Below are 9549 nucleotides of genomic sequence, written 5' to 3' on the forward strand. Positions count from 1 at the left end.
TCTGAAAGAAAAAAATATATTAGGGAAGGTTCTTATTTCAGCTCACTCTAGCTGACATGTTAACATTTAAGAGTTAATTCTCAGCACAGGCAATTAATTCTCAGTCACTTCTCTGAGTTCAAGGCTAGCCTGATCTACAAAGTGAATTCCAGGACATCCAAGGCTATATGGAGACACCCTGTTGAGAGAGATAGAGAGAGAGAAAAAGAGAGAGAGGGATTGATGGATAGATAGATAGATGGATAGAGTGAGCACTTATTCTCAAAGGAGATAAAAGGGAAAATACATGAACTATTGCTGTTGTTTTAGCTTAGAGATTTACAAAAAGAATAAAAGACACCATTTTCAAAGGAGGTAACAGGCTTGCAGGACCCTCTCCTCTCACCTTATCCCTCCATTCCATGGGGACTCCTTGAACCTTGCAGCAGATCCAGGATTCCTCCTTCCACCATTCCTCTGTGTCTGAAGCCTATATGTAGAAGCTCTGTACCCAGGGCCCACACTGGACTCCAGTAGGTGATTTCCACGGTTCTTCCTGTCCCCCATTACACTCTCTCATCCTCATCCCTAGCCCTGTAGCAGCATGCTTGCAGGAGCCTGTCCATCAGTCCTACTTCATTACCTGGGGACCATGCTAAAACTGGCAGTAGAACCAGCTTTCCTCTTCCTGTGCACCCTCTCCTCCACTCCCTCACTTCCAGCTTATCCTGATTCCTTCTTGTAAGTGAACAATACCAAGAAGCACTTTGTACCTGGGACCCCAGTGGCTGCATCTGGCAGGGACTCAGAAAGGGGAGTCACACCATCCTTCTACCCTCAGTTATGATCTCCCCACTCTCACCCTCAGATACATAAAAACCTGATACATGTTGCCTTTTCCCACCTCAGCTCCATTCACTGGAGACTCCAACTCTTGCTTCAGACCCAGGGTCCCCCTAGCCCATTCAAGACAGTCTCTCCAGATTATTCTTTGCCTTAGGTCATCCTACTTGCATAAGGCCCACTTTCTACCACACCTCAAACTTCCTGGGGACCCCAACACTTGATGTAGACAGGAACCCATTGGCTATTTCCAGGAGCAACTTTTCGGCCTTTTACCTAGCCCAACCCTAATCCTCTTTAGCACCCACCAACCTTCAGAAGCACTGTCTGCCTAGGAGCCCACAACCACCACACTCTCCTAAGATCAAGAGAGGGCAACAGAAACCGCAACAGAGCACCCACACAACAAAGACCAGACATCAACACCTAAAATCACCTCAGTCATCACAAACCCAGAGGCCAAGACACCAGCATGGAAACACAAGGACTTCAAAGCAGCAGTTCTGAATATGTGCAAGGACCTCACAGAGGATATGGAAAAACCCTTAATGACGTCTATGAAAACACAAAGGAACAGTGAGGGACGTGATGAAAACAGTTCAAGACATGAAAGTCGACATGGAACAGCTAAAGCAAACCTAACCTGACATAAAACTGGAAATGAAAAGACAAGGAAGTCAAACTCAGACCTCAGAGTACACAACACGGAAGAGCAAATCTCTGGTGTTGCAGACAAGGCATAAGAAATGGATACCTCAGTCACAAAAAAAAATGTTAAATCTCTGCACAGCTCAGCAAACTTTGCTGTGTCACTAGGCATGGTCCTTGTGACAATTTCTATAGCTCTCTCTTGGTGAGAACAATTCCAGAGATATAATGTCCATGTCAGTGTTCAGTTGCCACTGTAGAACTGAGTGTGGTACTATAGCATCTGGATTCTCAGCTGTCCTTGAATGTGCCTGCATGTTTTTCTTAATTTAAATATTGCTTCCCATTAATGAAATGACAAGTTGTCATTTTAAAACTGTATAGAAAAAGAGTGGAATAGAAACCATTTATTCTTTACCCAAATAGAGTTCTTCATCAAAATTAACACACACACACACACACACACACACACACACACACACACCACATACAAACACAAAGGCAGACAGAGAGAAACACAGAGACAGATAGACAAATACAGAGAGAGAGAGAGAGAGAGAGAGAGAGAGAGAGAGAGAGAGAGAGAGAGAGATCTGTAAAGAATGAAAGTCTAGACCCCTTGGCCCCCAGATACTAGATGTCACCCCTCTCATTTTTATTGTTCCCACACCATGGCCATGCTGAAAAAAGAACAGGAAAGAATGCACAGGGAGCTGGGATCAGGGTAGAAAAGAACAGGAATCATTTGGACTTTTTGGTTTATTTCCTGACACTAACAGTGTATTGTCTGTGATTCCAACCAGAACCTGTTGGAAGCCTTTGTCCAGACTAGTGTCACAGCCTTCATCTACACCAGCTCAGTTCATGTTTCAGGGCCCAACACCTACAAGATCATCCTTAGTGGCCATGAGGAAGAACCACGAGAAACTACATGGTTTAATCCATAACCTCACAGCACAAAGATGGGTGAGAAGGCAGTGCTGGCCACAGTGTGTGCATCCTGACCAATGGTGGCACTTTTCATTCTTGTGCCTTAAGGCCCAGGTACATTTAGGGAGGGAAGCTCATTCCTTTCTGGTGTAATGCTTACAGCCCTAAAAAATACCGGTGTTGTGGATGATACTGGGAAATTCTCCACAGTCCATCCATTTATGTGGGCAATGCAACCTGAGCCCACATTTTGGCTGCCAGGGTCCAAAGAGACCACAGATGCCATAAGCAACCAAGGACAGATCCACTCCATCTCAGATAACACCCATCAGGAAAGCTATGATGATTTACATTGCACCCTGAGCAAGCACTGGAGCCTTCCTCTGCCCCTGCTGCAGCAGTTCCTGTTCTTGGCTTAGGATTTCTTACCATGGAAAGCAGACAACACAGTTCACCTGGGAAACTGGTTTGAAGCCTTCTTCATCCCACAGAATCCTGAAGGTCATACCAGTTTGTCAAAGGAACAGCAGAGACCTGGAATATGGCCTGTTGCTGCCTGAGAGATCCCTAGGGCTCCTGGCATCCCTCCTGCCCAGCCCTGAGCATGATACTCTACAGAATCAGGAGACACTTTGAGGGGCACTTGGGATGCCACATTTGCTTTAAAAAATGATCCTAGTCTGAAGATAGGGAAGAAGAGCTATTGTCAGCCTCCACTTGAGCTGTACAGGACTTTCCTCTGATCCAAACAGCTGCCATCTTAGGAAGCTCAACTGTGCCTAATTGTGGATCATCCCAATTGACCTAGTCAGCTGTTGATACCGCTTTGTAGAAGAGGGGGCAGAAGGATCATGGGACCCTCACCTGGGTGTCTAGACACTCCATACCACCTGTTATACACAATTCTGTTCTAACTGCATATGGCCTCAAGGAGGGGCTAGCGTATATAGGACTAGAGAGAGGAGGGCTCTGTCTATTCAGCTGTGAGAAAAGTCATCATCCCTACTATGTAAAGACTTTCTAGTGTAGCCTTCTGCAGGGAGCATCCACACTCTTGTAAGTAACTGCCTCACCTATGCACTGAAATTAAGGCCAATAAACTCACTGCTATGGTAGGAGGAACTTTAGTAGTACCTTGTCTTGGTTTGTCGTTGGAGCCTTAGAGAACTGGTAAGACACTGTTCATGTCTCCTCAAGGGAAAGAATTTTAGCAACAACTTCCAGCGTCTGTATCACAGAAAGTTCTAGAACACACCTGGATGTGTGTGGTTATTCCCAGTCTTGAGTTTCAACTTTTCCATTTACACAGTGAAACAAATTATAAATTCACAGCCAAATAAAGACAAAAATATTTGGATTCCTTCCAAAAGTTGTCTCCCACTGAGCCTGAGCTGTGGAGCACTGCCCTTCCCTTCACATTTAATTGTTTCTCCTTCTTCCTCCATATCCATAGCTTCCTTCCATACCCACAATCTTCTCTCCTTTATCCTCAGCCTCTTTTCCTCTTGTCACTTCCTGTATTGTCCATCTCAAGTTTCCTGAAAAGAGGAAGCAAATAGAGACAGGTTTGACATGTGGCAGGATTCAGATAGCAAAGTGCACTTGCCACTGAGGCTGACCACCTGAGTTCAAGTTGGGGGCTTATGACATGGTTCTTTAGGAACCAAAAGCCAAAAACCCTGTCAAGCCCACAGAGACAGTGACAATCCAAGCAGGTATGGGTTTGGCAATCTTGAAGGGATAAAGGTGCCACCTTCTAATATTGGATATTGTCTCCTCATCTTTAAATACCACAGACAGCTCAACAGTCTCACCTAGTACCAAGATTTCTTCTTTGTCCTGTTCAATAGCACATTTGCACAGACAGACAACTGATTAAAAACAAAATTGGAAATTATAGTATGTAAGCAAAGGATCTGTAAAGTTTAAAAAAAAAAAAAAACTCCAAAAGTACCATTGAGTTTCAGTTTGTGTTGGCCAACCTCTGGTGGCCATGAGGCTTGCCTGTCAGTGTGCTTTGTATAACCAGTGAGACTCTGAAAAACAATTTTTCCTTTGTGATCCACTATCAAGTGGAGATAGCCTCTGGTTTAGGGAAGAGGATTTCTGTCTGCTTCCAACTAAGCACCAAAACTCCATCTGGCTTAAAACTGTGCAGGCAATATGACTGTTGCATAGTTTCTATGACTTCACAGGTGTGTAAATCCTGTTGTGTCTAGAAGGCATTATTTCCCTAATATCTTCCATCTTCTCTGGCTCTTACAATCTTTCTGTATCCTAGTCTGCAGAGTTCCCTGAGTCCTAAAGGAGGGACTTGTTGAAAACAATCATTTAGGATTGAATGTTTCAAGGTCTCTCACTCTCTGCAGTATGTCCAGCTGTGGATGTCTGTATTTGTTCCCATCTGCTGCAGAAGAAAGCTTCTCTGATGATAGCTGAGCAAGGTGCTGATCTATGAGCATAGCAGATGTCATTAGGAGTCATTTTATTGCTACATTTCATTAACAAGAAAATAATATTTGGTTTCCCCTAGGTCCCTGGCCTATCTAGCTAGCCTCAGGTTCTTGACCACTTGAGCAGTATCAGACATGGGTTCTGTCTCATAGATCTAGGCCTTAATTACAACCAGAGAGTTATTGGTTGCTCCCATAACTTTTGTGCCACTATCACCACAGGGTATCTTTGCAGGCTGGTCATCATTTTTGATTGCAGGGTAGCAACCTTTGTACAGTGTAGATATTTATTGCTCTTATTGTTAATAACAAGCTGATTACCCGACAGTTGGGCAGGAAGAGTTTGGGTGAGACAGCCTGACATAGAGTATTTGATGGGAAGAGGAAGGACAGAATCTAGAGTCAGAGCAGATCCTGAGAGCAGCAAGATCGGCATGCTATACTGAGAAAAGGTTGCTGTGGGATGTTCTGTATGTCCTATGGGAGCCCATTCTTGGGTTCCTTGTGGCTTTACCCAGCAGGTCCGCATAGAGAATGATTAGGACCACGGGCCTGAGTGTCTGAGATGGTCTGCACTAGGCTGTGCTGGGGGAATGGTCTGCATGTCAAATTGTTCTGATTGGTCAATAAATAAAACCTGATTGGCCCGTGGCTAGGCAGGAAGTATAGGCCGGACTAACAGAGAAGAGAAATAAAAGAACAGAAAGGCAGGAGACACAGCCAGCTGCCGCCAGGACAAGCCACATGTGAAGATGCCCCGTAAGCCACGAGCCACGTGGCAAAGCATAGATTTATAGAAATGGGTTAATTTAAGCTATAAGAACAGTTAGCAAGATGCCTGCCACAGCCATACAGTTTATAAAGCAATATAAGTCTTTGTGTTTACTTGGTTGGGTCTGAACAGCTGTGGGACTGGCAGGTGACAAAAATTTGTCCTGACTGTGGGCAAGGCAGGAAAACTCTAGCTACAAAAGGTACCAAGTCACAAATAAAAAAATATAGAAAGAAATATTACATGTGTTAATTTACATGTAAGAGTTAGTAACAAGCCTGAGATATTGACTGAGCATTTATAATTAATATTGAGCCTCTGTGTTGGTTATTTGGAAACTGGAAGGCAGGATAGACAAGTCTAACAACAAATGGTGCTCCAACATGGGACCAGAATTTCCACACAAGACCTGAGAGAAAGCTTAAAAATTTTTACACACACAAAAACAGAGCCAAACTTGGCTTCCTAGTCTCATGTCTCTGATGCCAACTGTGACTCCTGGCAGATGCCAGTACATCCTGAATTAAACCACAAGGCAGGTTCCCTCAATCTCTCACACATGCCATGGTACAGCGAGGTATTTCTCAGTCACTGCCCATGGGCTTGAGCTGCCAGGCTAAGCTCTGCCAGCCCAGAGTGGAGTTTGGGGTTTTGCTCATGCAGACAGAAAAGATTACAGATATGCAGTAAAGACAGATTCAGATGGAAAAAACTTCTAAATGGGTTACAGTGTATTTAGAAATATATGTAGGCTTGAGAGAGAAAAGAGAAGGTATAGAGAGTCATTATATATAATATATATATATATTCCTACAATAATAAAATAAAGCATTTTAAAAAGGGACTAAAGTTATATAAAAATAAGCCATATAAAGATGGAAAATAACAAGAACTGTTTTAGCTTATATTCTTTTTGCTTTTACCACCATCTGGATTAAAGCTCTTTTGGATTAAAGGATGTCACATGCTTGCTATTTCAATGTCTTAACTACAGAATCAGAGGATTTCTATCTCTGGATCTGATTAAAGGTGTGATGCACATTTCTAGCTTTTTTAGTGCTGTTGTTCTTGACAGATAAATTTATTAGATAACAATACAACAAAACTGGATTCTGTATGTTATTGTGTTGTCTTTAGATTTTCTGATTGTTGATAAAGAAACTACAACTGCTAAGAAACATTTGATTATGAAAGCTGCTAGATTAAACCAACCTATGGATTTTAAAAATGTCTTCACTTCAAAATTTAACTCAAAAGATATGTTACTTTGGGAAAGAGGTTATGCTTTTCTTTCCACAGGAGATGAGAAACTATGGATTGTTTCTGGTTTAAGAAAATCAGGTTTGACTGGGGAAGACTCTCTAAAATCCTGGCTACAGGTATTAAATGAATAAATAAATGAATAAATAAATAAATAAATAAATAAATAAAAGAACTAGAATATAGGTAACATGTATTTTACCCCCTCAAACATAAAACAAAAAAAAACATCTTTAACTGACTTAAGCACACCACATAACCATACGTGTAATATATGTTACCTTTAAAAATTCATGTATTTTCAGAATAAGGGAATGGAACCAGACACCAATAAAATGGATGGCCCAGATGATCCAGCATCCAGAACAACTTCAAGGCTGCTGGCTGAGTTGGTCCAGCCTCACAGAACACTCCAGCCATGACTTAATTATTATTCCAATTTTCTCAAGCTTCCTTCACAAATGTCAGCACCCCAAACAATAGGAAGTAGTCTAGAGAATGACTCATATTTGCATAAATGTGTTATGGATGTTCATTATAATTTAAAGGAGGTTGGATACTGGTTGTTATTGGTCATAGTTTTAAAAAGAATAACAAAAGAGTTTAAGCACAAAGATATCTCTCTATATAGAAATGATAGGATAAAAGATAGATTGTTAAATCTATTTTAAACTAAAAAAGCAACTAGTAGTCTTAAATATTTTACATTGGTATGAATTTTGGTATATTGATACAAATTTAAAGTTAATTTTGTTATGCTGTATGTATATTTCTGCTCTTGTTTAGAGTATTGTGCTTATACAGCTCATTTAAAAATATAATGTATAATTAAGAAATACAGGTTAGTAGTTAGTAATCTATAATAGTCAAACTTACAGTCATGTGAGGTATGTTTTCAAGGTAATACAGAGTTTTATTTAGATAGATAGATAGTCTTAAATACTTCAAAGACCTACAGAATATAGTATTGAATATGTTTAATTACCTAAGGCTTTTCATGACAATGAGACACATCTGCTCAAGACATCCCCAATTTACATCCAAAGAAGATGATGGGCATCAAGAAGCTCTGTATGGAGTTTTTCTTTATGGCAAAATCTACTCATTTGGCATAAACTGCCCTTGCCTGTAGCTGGAGTGTTCTCCAGTCCCGCTCAGACCCAAGTAAACACACAGAGACTTATATTAATTATAAACTGTATGGCCATGGCAGGCTTCTTGCTAGCTAGATCATACTTCTTAAATTAACCAATTTCTATTAATCTTTAAGTTGCCATATGGCTTGTGGCTTACTGGTACTTTACAGCTTACTTCTCATGGTGGCGGCAGCTGGCAGCATCTCCTGACTCAGCCTTCCACCTCCCAGAATTCCCCTCGCTGCTTATCCAGCCTACACTATACTTCCTGCCTGGCTACTGGCCAATCAGCATTTTATTTATCCATCAATCAGAATAACGCATTTAACAGCATACAAAAGACATGCCAGCACTTGCCTCAATTACTGAAGGCAAACTGTTACAAAACACAAAAGCAATACAAAAAAGAAAATGACAGCACAAAATTGCAAAAATTAGGTAGAAGACTCCTTCAAACTTCCCTGCTTTTCAGAAATGTCTGTTAGATATACCAGGCCAAAGGGCAAAGTTGGAGGCCCCAATGTTACAGAAGAAATTTGGGTGACTGTCCAGGAAGTCAGACATCCCTGTTGTTAGGTAACATTTCATACTTCTAGGATCTTTGATGGAGTTAAAGACTAAATAGTTAAACTTATAGCCTTCCTTAGTTTTGATAAAAGGTAAATTAGGTATAAAACTTTAGACTCACATAGATAAGATACATGATAGATTATTTTCTCTAATTTTACAAAATACAAATGGAATAATATTGTAACTGTAATTCATACCTGATAACTGTTTTACTTGTATATAATTTTACTATGTTAAAGTTAAAATACTCTTTTTTAATTAGATGAAAATAGGGAAATGCTGTGGAACAATCTCTTTACACTGTAAATATGCATTGTTTTCATTGTTAATAAAAAGCTGATTGGCTTATATCTGGGCAGAAAGAGATTGGGTGAGGTGGCCTGAGATAGAGAGAATGTTGTGAAGAGGAAGGGCTGGAGTCTTGATAAGATGCAGAGAGAAGAAGATGGACATGCTATACTGAGAAAAGTTACCAAGTGGCAAAGCACAGACAAGAAATATGGGTTAATTTAGAAGTAAGAGTTAGCTTTCAACAAGCCTGAGCTATAGGCCCAGCATTTGTAATTAATATTAAGCCTCTGAGAAGTTATTTGGGAGCAGTGTGGGGGACAGAAACTTCTGTTTATAGCAGGTTTTGTAGGTAGTTTGGTGTTTAACTTTTTCCTCTGGCAGGGCACAGAGTACTTTCCAGGATTAACACTACTATTCAGAAGGGATGAAGGCTCTACATAGGCACCAGCTCAACTTCTCCATGTTCAGTGAGTTATGTGGGTGTTGTCTTCAACAGTAAGACCTTACCATCAGTTTGTGGAGAGTAACCAACAGCCTTGGCAATAGCCTGGGTAATTTAGGTGTTGTGATGGGGTCTCTTTGGCCAACAACCAAATTAGATTAGATGTAATCCATTCCAGCACTGGTGGTTTCATTGGGTGGTGACAGATGTCTAGTTGGGGCTTTG

Source organism: Peromyscus leucopus, unplaced genomic scaffold (assembly GCF_004664715.2).
Source record: "Peromyscus leucopus breed LL Stock unplaced genomic scaffold, UCI_PerLeu_2.1 scaffold_1408, whole genome shotgun sequence".
Taxonomy (NCBI): domain Eukaryota; kingdom Metazoa; phylum Chordata; class Mammalia; order Rodentia; family Cricetidae; genus Peromyscus; species Peromyscus leucopus.